Genomic DNA, 10,121 nt, shown 5'->3' on the forward strand with positions numbered 1-10,121 from the left:
CGTGTTTTGAGTTAACTATACCACCTAAATGGTGCGTACAGATCAGGGCGAAAATTCGGGTTAATATTGGCGGAGAACTAAGACATCCGAGTGAAACCTCTTTTATTAAGGTAAAACGAAGGTATAGGAGCTAGTATATGAAGTGATGATTATGATGTTATATGAAATGATATATGAGATAAATGATATATGTTTGTTATATGAAATATGTATATGAAGATGAATTATGTACACTGTAGAAGTGTTATTATGTGGAGAAAATGAACAAATATAGTTGTAGTACCAGACAAGAAGAAGAAGAGAAAAAAAGAAAATTTTTTTATTAAAATATGTGGGAAAAATGAAAGAAGACACATAAAAATTGCAAGAAAAGAAGCAAAATTAAGAAGATACTAAGCAAATAAGTAGCTAATCATTGAATTATGTCTAAGAATTAAAGTTGTAAATTTTTTTTGCTCTAAAGTAATGTAAATTATAAATAACTTATTTTTAAATGTATATAATGAATTCAGGTTAAATTTTCGCGGAAAATGGAAGTGTTTGAATTAAGGATAGACAATATCTTACAATAAGTGTTAGTAGATAGTAAGCAAAGGGACACAAAAAGTGAAATTTTTAGACATTCAGCAACAGAGATTAAATCTTTGTTATAGCTACAAAAGAGTTATTAGAAGTTTAGAGAAATATTAGAAATTTTTAGAGAGATTACATTTTTATTATCGGTACATTATTTTAAAGTTAGTAAGACATATATAAATAAATCAAAAGAAGACTGAAATAGGAATTATTAATAGAGTAAAGGATACATTTTTTTACTTATTCAAGTAATATTAGCTTAGCTTAGGACTTTTAGTTAGATACGAGATTTTTAGTTAGGTAGATTAGATTATTCCCCTGCTTATAGGAGATGCATATAGGCACTAAAAGACTATATTAAAAATCCCGATAGGTTTAGTCACTGTTTTCATGTGGACACTGTTTTGTGAATGGAGAAAAGACTAAAAAGCAAGACGGAACAGAAAGTGAATTAGTGATAATGATAAACAATTTTTAGGATTAAAAAAAAAACTCTGAAACCTACCATGTTACAGTTAGTTAGGATAGTTAGGAAATTTAGTTTTTGAAAATAGTATTAGGTAACCATAAACATTTTTGTAAAAGGGAAAGAGGAGCATCACATTTTAAAAATATGTAATTTTAACAAAACGGGGAGGTATGGTATTATAATATCACCCTGTACAAAAGATGTTTAAAACTCATTCAAAGTCATTAATCCATGTAGTATCTGTTCTTGGATTCAATAACCGCAAGTAACATTGAATTGTCATGTTTTGTTATTATTTAAATGTGTATATAAACATTAACTCAGTCGAGAAAGAGTATTATGATTATCGATGTAGTTGGAAGGTATTCACGTATAGGATAGGTCAAGTTAATATTGTAAACAACTTATGTACTGAATCATCGACTTCGAATTAAATATAATGTTATCGGAAAAGCTGAGTTTTAATTAATTGGGACCAGAAGGCAGTAACATCACACTATTTAATACAAGTGGATACCCTAATATTGGCGCTGTAATTAAATGCCTCTTCAAAGTTTCAAAGGCCGTTTGGCAGTCTCCATCCCAGCAATAATCCCTTGCTTCCTCTGTAAGTCGCGTTAATGGCTTAGCAATATCTGCAAACTTCTTAATGAATCTCCGGTAGTATGTACATAGTCCCAGAAAACTTCTCACTTGATGTTTATCAGTTGGTTCAGGCCATTCCTTAATGGAATCGATTTTTCCTTTATCCACGGCCACTCCTTCTTTGCTGACTATATGACCTAAATAATTGACTTTACTTTGAAATAGCTGGCATTTCTTGGGGTTTAACATTAACTGGGCAGATTTAAGTCGATTAAAAACGTCTTCTAAATTCTTCAGGTGGTCTTCAAACGTCTCCCCCAAAACGATTATGTCGTCTAAATACACCAGGCACGTTTTCCAAGATAACCCTCAACACATTTTCCATAAGCCTCTCAAATGTCGCAGGAGCATTACAGAGTCCAAACGGCATAACGTTGAATTCCCATAATCCAGATCCTGTCGTAAAGGCCGTCTTCTCTTTGTCCACTGGATCCATTTCTACCTGCCAATATCCAGACTTCAAGTCCAACGTAGAAAACAATTTACTTCCAGCCAATGTGTCCAACATGTCGTCGATCCGAGGCAGAGGATAACTATCTTTCTTGGTAACATTGTTCAACAAACGGTAGTCGACACAGAACCTCGTAGTTCCATCTTTCTTCTTGACCAGGACCACCGGAGAGACCATGGGCTCGTAGAAGTTTCTATCACCCCGTCTTTCTTCATTTCTTGAACAATCCTTTCAGCTTCCTCTCTCTTCGCCTGTAGTAATCGTCGAGCTGTTTGACGAATTGGCCTAGCGGTACCAGTGTCAATTTTATGTTTGACAACTGTCGTTCTTCCTGTCTTTCCTCCTTTCGGTACGAATATGTCACGATATTGCCTAAGAAATTCTCTTAATTTCCTTTTTTCCATTTGATTTAGAGATTGGCCTGCAACTGCAACTATTTGGTCGAACTTGTCGTTGGAATTATCTGATGTTGTCGTCTGCCGGATTATGGACGTCACGGGTACACAAGTTCCTACTTTTGTCTCCTTCTTGATGGTCACTGGGTAGTCATTGACATTAATCAATCTCACGGGAATTTCTTTAGCAGAAGTAACCAATTCCTTTCCAATTATGATTCCTCGGCCAACCTCCTCGTCGTGGTTCCATGGCTCCATCATAACAGGTGTTCCTTCTTCTACAATTCCCTGTAGCCGCGCTACGATGATCGTTTCACTCCTCGCAGGCACAACTGTATCTTCTTTAATGGCTGCTAGCACAGTTCTGTCATCATGTGGATGAAGAAATACCTCCTCGTTGCCAACTTTGATTACCCTATTCTTAAAATCCAATTGAAATCCATGCAAATTCATTACGTCCATTCCTAATATAACATCTTCTTCGATATCTGCAACTATGACAGTATGGACGAACTTTTCTGCTCCAATCCGTAATTGTATCTGGATTTCTCCATGGGTGTTGGCGTTTTCACCTGTGGCAGTCCGCAGTCGCAACCTCGTTGGTAAGAGTTTCTTACGGCTGTTTAAAACTGACGGTCGTATAATGGTCCTGGTCGCTCCGGTATCCACCAACAATGTATACTTTTTACCATTTATTTCTCCATCCACATATATACTATCTTCACGACATTTCAAAGAAGCTATTAGTATGAGAGGGTCTTTGGAAAAGTTGCGGGTCGAAGCTGCCCCCCTAAGGCCGACCCGTTCTAGTTTTCCTGCTGGTGAGTCTCTTGATTGTTATTGTACCTAGGGTACTTACATGAACTCCGTACGTGTCCTATTTCACCACAGTTCCAGCACCTTATGGTCTTCGTTTTCTTGGATGCAATGTCTTTCATCATATTAACAAGCTGGTCAAGTTTGCCCTCATCCTGTTCCTCTTTCACAGTCCTCACTTTACTGTACCCACCAGAGGCCTGGGTAGCTGATTCGTATTCGAGGGCGGCAGACAAGACATCGACCAGCGTCTTGTGACGAGCTAATCGCAGTGTTCTTTGCATTTCATGATCACGAAGGCCATCAATAAATGTTTGAACAGCCAACTTTTCCATCATGCCTTCGGGAGCTGTTGGATATGCATATCGTACTAACCTCGCAATATCGACCTCGTATTCTTGAAGTGCTTCATCTTTCTTTTGTCTTCGATTTTTAAACTTCGACTGATAGACATGCTCTAAATGTTCGTGTCCGTATCGCATATTCAGTCTCTTTTTAAGCTGCTCGAAGTCATCTGTCTCCTCTACGGCTATTGTCTGGAGGACATCCAAAGCGTCGCCTCGTAGAGCAATAGTGAGGTTTACAGCTTTTTCTTTTTCGGACCATCCGTTCGTTTTGGCCGCCGATTCGAACTGTTTCATGTAGTTGTTCCATGATGACTTTCTGTTGAAATTTGGCACCTTAACACGAGCATGCCCTACACTCCCTTCAACCATCGACCGTGGCTCCAATTTGTATTTGGTTTCATCATCTTTAATGTCTGTTAAGATGGGTTCCATCCCTTTGTCTACTTTTTCCGTTTCCTCCATTTTCTTTTCTATTTCCTTGATCTTTTCTTCAAAAGTAGATTTTATGGACGATATCTTGTCGTCAAAATCCGAAGTGACTTTAGAGATCTCGTTAGTCATTTTGCTGTCAAGGGATGAAATATCACCCGAAACTTTCTTCTGTAACGATGCAATGTCTGTCGAAACTTTCAAAACATCCGAGGAAACTTGGGAAATTTCACTAGAAACCTTGTTCTCTAACGATGTAATGTCTGTCGAAACTTTGTTCTCTAGCGATGTAATGTCTGTCGAAACTTTGTTCTCTAGCGATGTAATGTCTGTCGAAACTTTCAAAACATCCGAGGAAACTTGGGAGATTTCACTCGAAACTTTGTTCTCTAACGACGTAATTGACGAAATCAAAGCAGCATGCTTGTCTTCAAACAAATAGGTTTCTGGATCTTGACCCTCTTCTTGAAGAGCGTTCTTTAGACGTTCGACTAGATCAGCCTTTTTCCCAGTAGAACTCAGGTCCCTTTCTTCCAATTCAAGTCTCAGGTCTGCAATTTTTAGCTTACACAAGGTAGACATGATCACACACTTTATTTATTACGATTTATATTTTATTTATTTTTAAAAGATTCAACACTATATTTAAGTCGAAAATTTATGTTGATTTTATCCACTTCTGATCACCAGTTGTTGGGTTATTACTGTACTGATTTATTTATTTGTGAACTATTACGCGAATTGACTTTTAATTATTATTAAATAAATAAAAGACTTACTTGAAATTGTTTAATTTATAACACTTACAATTTAACACTTAATTTTACAACAATATATCTAATTTATTTTACACTTACATACTAACTTATTTAATTCATTTGCAAATATTTATTTATCTACTTTAAAAATACATTTCAAACCCGTTCACAAAAACGTAACAATATAATATCGCGTCGAAATTAGTAACTGACTCACTAATTTCAAATCCCCTATTTATACATTTTATTACAATGTTCCAGAATAAGAAAGACTACCACGGAAGAGCCCATCCCATTCTAGAACAACAATAGAAGGGTTATTTACACAAATATCAAATAAGCATTTTCTAGAAAGAAATATCGAGGTTAATATACCTGTTAAAAAGGTCTTCTTCTTCTTCCTCTTTATAAGCAATTCTGCTTGTTCATTGGCGGATTGATACCTCTATGGAAGGTTGTCGCTCCATCTTTTGCGCGGTCGGCCGATACTTCTTCTGCCGATTGGTGATTTATCTCGTGCTATTTTGACCACACGTGTCTCCCCCATTCTGGTTATATGGTTGTTCCATTCTTTTTTTCTATTTAGTGTCCATTCGTTTATACACTGTACGTTACATTGTCTTCTAATATCTTCGTTCCTCTTTCGATCTCTCAGTGTATTTCCTGTAATTCTTCTCAGTACTCTCATCTCTGCCGTTTCCAGTAGTTTTTGTGTTGTGGCTGTATGGGGTCTTGTTTCTGATGCATATGTCATTATTGGTTAAAAAGGTCTCGGTCATAAATCAAATTATGTAAACAACCTCTCACAATAAATAAATAGGCAAGGAGCTGAAAACAGTCGCGTGACAAAATCACGTCACAATAGCATTTCGGTGTTCTTCTCGTCTTACCTGGATTCTTCGGTTGGTCTGTCCAATGTACGACTTTCCACAATCCCCACACGGAATCTTGTATACCTTGACTTTCTAACGATATTTTGGTTTTTGGTGTTGGTTAAATAGTTGAGATCTTTCTGTCCGTATTAAATATCGTTTCTATCCCTTATGTTTTTATGTTTGTACAGTGTATTATTTAATTCTATGGTAATTGTAAAGTTTTTACAAATTATATTGACGAGTCAAAAATGTCTACCAAATATAAATTTAAATGTTGCACCACAAAAGAATTTAATAATATTATATGTGTGGTTTGTCTGAATATATTTCATCCAAGCTGCCTGGAAAGAGATTTAAAGCACTTCATAAAAATTGACAGTAACACAATATACTGCTCTACTAAATGCCAGCAGGTTAAAGATGATGAAGAGTTTAGGCAAACGACTTTTGGGGAGGAAATTAAAAAGTTTCAAAAATTGTTGACTGAGAAAGACTCCTATATTATGCGCTTAAAGAAGAGTTCTGAAAGTTTTGAAGAAACAATTCTGGATGCTGAATATAAATATATTGATAAACTTGACAATCAAAATAAACTTATTGATGGGTTAAAAAATGAAGTTAAAAATGTCAAAATGACAAATCAAGAATATTTGCAGAAAATCGTTGAAAGGGATTTGACCATAACAAAATTGAATAGTTCTATTGAAGAACTGAACGAGATGAGCAAGAAAATGATAACCACAATACAAGTGTTAGAATCTGAAAATGAAATGCTTCAATTAAGCAGAAAGGAAAGTCAACTTAATCTTAAACATGAATTCGAGGAGACAATTTCTAATCTAACCAACAAAATTGTAATTTTGGAAAATGAAATTAAGAAAATGGAAGAATTAAATAAATTGTCAGAGGAATTTGGAAGAAACCTGGGTGAAGAACTTTGTCAAGAGAATTTTTATGGCCCCACAAGAGCTGCACAAAAAGAACCACAGAACACCCAGACCTTGAGAGAAGTACGAAATCCAAAAAAGAAAATAGAAAATATAAAATCATCAACTTTTTTAGAACAGCAACTCAAGCCAATAAAAATAAAACGAAATATTCTACTTCTTACTGATGAGACCACACGAGGTTTGAGCGGTGAACTTAGGCGTCGTTTTCCAGAAGAAGAAGTGAATATCCAAACAATTATTAAGCCTGGTGCTTCACTTTCTGGGGTCATTGAAAATATTGACTGTTTAACAAAGAACTTTAGTTCTGATGACTATGTAATTATTTCAGCAGGTTATAATGATTTTGTTTCATATAGAAATCCTAGTATAAAACATGTTAATATGAAACTAAGACAATGTACTAACATGAACATAATGTTTCTCTCTGTTCCTACGGGAAATGATCCTAATGCCAAATATATTTCAAAATTTAATAACAAATTAAGTGACTTCTTAAGTGTTTTTAATTCATATTATGAGCACTCAATCTCATTCCTAAATGTAAATAATTCATATGGGCATAGACTGAGCAACTATAGAATTTCATACCTGTTGGAGAATCAAATAAAACATTTTAAAAATAATAAAAATTTGATATTTATTCAGTTAAAAAATACAACACCACCCAATGAACATAATTCAGAAAGCATAATTGTTTTAGATGATCTTGGTGAAAATTGTTGCACTTTTACAAGACCAGAAAAAGATTTGGATTTTCAGTTAACGCCAATAATACAACTTCAGACTTAGAAACTGACAAGTCAGAATCTTCTTTTAATTTAACTTTTCTCTTATTTAATACTCAGTCAGCTAGAAATAAAATTGATGATTTATTTTTAATGTTAGAATATAATGACTTTCCCAGTGTTCTGTTATTGACTGAACACTGGCTAGAAGAAAATGAATACTTGTATATTCCCGAGTATTCCATGATTTCACATTTTTGTAGAACAAACTTTATACATGGGGGTACTGCTATTTTAGTACACAACTCTCTATTGCAAGAACTGGCTTTTGTTCAGATAAATTATGAGGATCTTATTGAAGAAAAACAATTTGAATTTTCAGTTGCACAAATAACAAATTTTGATATCTATATTATTTGCATCTACAGATCTCCAACAACCAGTGTCCAGATTTTTTTGGAAGGGCTGGAGAACTTGTTGTTGAGGATTCCAAAGTTTTGTCAAATAATCCTGACGGGTGATTTTAATATTGACTTTCTGAACTATGATTGCAATGAAGTAAAGAAAATAAAAAACTTACTCACTTGTTTTAATTTAAAAATGCATGTTAATGAAGCAACACGTGTCACTAAATTGTCTCAAACTCTAATAGATTATTTCTGTTCTAACTTTGAGAAGGATTATGTTCAATGTATTGTATTTGACCCCAATCTGTCAGACCATAAGGCAGTTGTTGCTTCTATCAAAATTAAGAAATTTAGTAAAGGTAAAGATAGTGTAAATAAATTTAAAATTGGTCGCCTGTATAGTAAATCTAACTTTGGTAAATTTAGATTAAAGTGCGAGAGTCTTGACTGGTATTCTCTCCTATCACAATCGTCTGAGCCATTTAAATCATTTCATAATACAATATGTGAATTTTTTGAAAGGTCTTTTCCTAAACAAAAGATTAAAATTAAAAATAGAAAACCTTGGATTACAAATGGCATTAAAATTCCTGCAAAACCATGAGATCGCTCCATTATATCAAAAAATATTACCAAGATGAATGGTTTGTTACCTATTATAATCAATATAAAAAGATATACAGAAATGTTATTAAAACTGCAAAAGAAAACTGCTACAAGCATAGAATACAAAACTCCTCAAATGTAACTAGGGAAACTTGGTCTATAATAAATGAATTAAGGGGTAAACACAGATCAGGTAATAGTCATCACACTCCACTTCCAAATGACTGTAATGAATTTTACTGTAGCATAGCCGAAACTTTAACAGCACGTTGTATGGTACAGATCCTATGTCATATCTGAAGAAAAGAGAAGTTATGTGTCCCTTCATAATTTATGATACTAATGTTGAGGAATTGAAAGAGATATTTAAATCAATCAGAAAAAAAACTCTTCGGGTTATGATGACATCTCTATAAGAGTTTTCAATAATCTACCAAACTCTGCTTTGGATGTTTTATCTATTTTAATTAATGATAGTTTTAATGCTGGCACATTTCCCGATTTCCTGAAGATAAATGTTGTAATTCCATTGCACAAGGGTGGAGATCACATAAACCCTTCCAATTACAGGCCAATTTCTCTGATACCTACGTTGGCAAAAATAATAGAGAAAATTGTTAAAGCAAGATTAATACAATTTTTAGAGGTTAACCAACTACTAAGTCCGAAACAGTTTGGTTTCCGTGGTAGCACTGGCACGACCGACGCGATTTTCAGTTTTTTAGAGATAGCTTACAATAATATTAATTTAGGCGAGATGGTTGCGGCAGTGTTCTGTGATTTAACGAAGGCTTTTGACTGTGTCAATCATGGTTTGCTGCTGCAGAAGCTTAAACACTACGGAATTAAAGATAAGTCACTGAGTTGGATGGAGTCATATTTGTCGGGTAGGAGTCAGTTTGTTAGAACAGACTGTGACTCTGACTTGATGAATGTAACTTGGGGAGTGCCCCAAGGCTCGGTATTGGGACCAGTTCTGTTTTTGGTATATATAAACGATTTAGCCTACCTTGATGTATCTGCTCATTTCACCCTTTATGCAGATGATACCACTCTTATATGGCATGCTAAAGATTTGAATGTCTTACGCCAATCTGTAGGTAGGGAACTCTTAATGATTGGAAATTGGTGCACGGCGAACTTTTTGACATTAAACACTTCTAAAACCAAGCTTCTGTGTTTTAAACATGTTATGCCTGAATTACATCTGGAACTTGAACCTCAGCTGTCCGTCAGGTTTCTTGGCCTGAATATTGATCCTGACCTTAAATTTAAATCGCATATCGAAGCCTTGAATTCAAAACTTGCATCTGGATGCTATGCAATACGGTCGACTAGAAGGGAGCTTGGTTTTGCCCAAGCAAGAACTGTGTACTTTGCACTAGTAGAGTCACATCTTAGATTCGCAATTCAGTTTTGGGGAGCGTGTAGTCAGGAGCTTTTCAGTAGTGTGTTTTTGCTTCAAAAAAAGGCAGTACGCCTGTTGTGCCAGGTAAATTCTAGAGAAACGTGTAAACCTTTATTTATTAAACACAGTATCCTTACACTTGTATCTCTTTTCATTTTGGAAACGGCAAGCATTATTTTTAAGAATAAACATCTATATGAAAATAATAATCGATCTGGACGATTTGCTAGCAATTTAGCTTTGATTACACCTAGAAGCACACTA

Source organism: Diabrotica virgifera, chromosome 10 (assembly GCF_917563875.1).
Source record: "Diabrotica virgifera virgifera chromosome 10, PGI_DIABVI_V3a".
In the NCBI taxonomy this organism is placed as follows: Eukaryota; Metazoa; Arthropoda; class Insecta; order Coleoptera; family Chrysomelidae; genus Diabrotica; species Diabrotica virgifera.